This window comes from Aplysia californica, unplaced genomic scaffold (genome assembly GCF_000002075.1).
Source record: "Aplysia californica isolate F4 #8 unplaced genomic scaffold, AplCal3.0 scaffold00049, whole genome shotgun sequence".
In the NCBI taxonomy this organism is placed as follows: Eukaryota; Metazoa; Mollusca; class Gastropoda; order Aplysiida; family Aplysiidae; genus Aplysia; species Aplysia californica.
The window spans coordinates 1,987,135-1,989,326 of NW_004797319.1; the positions used below are offsets into that span (position 1 = coordinate 1,987,135).

Genomic DNA, 2,192 nt, shown 5'->3' on the forward strand with positions numbered 1-2,192 from the left:
GGGACACAATAACTAAGCAATATCAGAGCATCCAGTAATATACTTGCTAAGCTGTAACTTACGTCGGATCCTCAAGACGACAGCCACATACCAGGAACCACACAAGGACGACAGTAACACAGTAAATACGACGAAGAAGCAAACAAACGCCATAGCACCCACAAACCACCCACATTTATATAATGTAGAAGAAAGCAAACAAAATTGTAGCAACATTGAAATAAGAATCTAACTAAAGAAACCACTCATCAGTTTATGTGCAATCTCGTCATCATCTTGAGAAGGAAATAGCTATCTGGCAGTAATAGTTATGATTTATCTCGAGTTCGGGTACCAGCCAAGACATCCATTAGCAGATCAAAGATCTGATAATTTGACAAAAATATGCCAAGAAGGGAGACAATTTAGAACATCTGAAACATATTCTGAGAAAAAGGAGAAGGTTGACAGCCACACCAGTGCAACAAAAGACAAGCGAAAGGCCGACTGCTTGGGAAGCAGTTTATTATTACTAGCATACATAAGCGAACAAAAGCACTATAATTAACAATGACTTGATAGGTAGATCTAGATAAGATTTATCTTTCGTTTTCATGTTTCGTACTTATCAGTTAGCTTAAAGAAGGTAATACAATGGTATGACTTAGAACGTAAATATTGATTTTTCATATTAATAACAAAAAGTTTTCAATACTTCAACAATTCCCAATTGTCTACAAAAGGTCTTACTTTCTTAGGATCACATTTTACTGTGACACTGCAGGAAGATGAAAGAGAAATTTTGCCAAGTGGAATTCTTGCAAGCTCCAAGCTACGTACTGCACACGTTTCATCACAGCAACAAAACAAAAACACGTGATTTCAAAGTAACAGAGAAAAAAGAAAAGTTAAAGAGAAATTATGCAACGCATTCACAAACGTGTAAATCATAAAAAGAAAAATATGTACTTACGACATTGTTCACGCCAACAGGACGGACGTCTCAGGTCCTTCCTGCAATAACTGCAGCCGGTCAAGTCTTTCGATGAGAGGCGAAAAGTCGACGGTTCGAAACTCGTGGGTGGTGCCCCAACGCTTTCGAAAAAAAAAGTCTCCAACACACACACACCAACACAAATCTCGCGAAAGCACACGAATGAGATAGTCAAAAGTTGTGTGTGGCTGAAATCCTCAGAAAAATACCAGAAAAGGCACCTTCTCGTTCCTCGTAGTGGTCAGTCGTGTCCAGTGGTCAAAACCATCAGACCACGGCCACACAAAAACTGAGGAAGAAACAGAAAAGGTGTCACGTGCGTTAAAGAATGTCCGGTTTTGAAAATATTTGGAGCACGGAACGAGAGACCAATGACGCACCAGCGATAAGCCCTGTCCATAGAACTTCTAAACATCTGTGCAAGTTCCCACGACTTGTAAGAATGATAAAAGTTACTCGCTCTTTAAATAGACTGTCATCAAATATCTTTGATTTCTTAGCAATAGTAAAAACAAAACAAAACAAAACTAACGAACTCAAAATAGCCCAGAAACAACAACAAAAAAGAAGAAAGAAAGAAAGAAGATTTCAAAAAGCAACACAAAATAAACGACAACAAAACAAACCCGGCAATACCTGCATTCAGTGTTACTATCCAAACCAAACGTCTGCAAGCGAGGATGAATAAGGAAGGGCCACCGCATGAAAAATACTTTTTTTCCCCCCAAAGACAGAAGAACTTTCAAGTGATTTCACAACACCGTATCAAAAGACAGGAGGACACACAGCTGCCTGGTTTTCTCTACACAGACTGATGAAACACTGGTCTAAATATATTTATTATCCAGGCGTCACACACCTTACAAAAAAAGGAGGAAAGAAAATAGATAATTGATCATTAGAAAAAACGTTGAAAAAAACCAAAACAACCGAAAACAAAAACCACGCACGCGGACGAATAATTTCTGACGACGTAACGTAGCCTGCGCCGCTCACCGAAAGCAAAATCGTCCAATCACATGCGAGATCTGGCGGCCTCACAAAAGCTGTCAATGAAACAAGGGTGAGTACTGTTCGTTCTCACGCTCCACGCACGTTCGCAGAGGTTGGAGCAACAGGCGATCCGGACCGCTCTTGCCCCCCATCACCCCCACCTCACCCCCAACCCCCTTTCTTTTCTCTCCGCTTTACTTAATTTCTCTACCCACCTTCTTGTTCT

General features: G+C 40.3%; 1 long non-coding RNA gene across 1 annotated transcript in view; it reads right to left on the bottom strand.

Annotated features, from left to right (window-relative positions):
• Positions 1-1,037: 1,037 nt before the first annotated feature.
• The window catches only part of LOC118477246, a 2,011-nt gene continuing 856 nt past the window's right edge, over positions 1,038-2,192 (bottom strand). The window contains exon 2 of the long non-coding RNA XR_004858244.1: positions 1,038-1,262. This is a non-coding gene — a long non-coding RNA (uncharacterized LOC118477246). The remainder of the gene's footprint in view (positions 1,263-2,192) is intronic.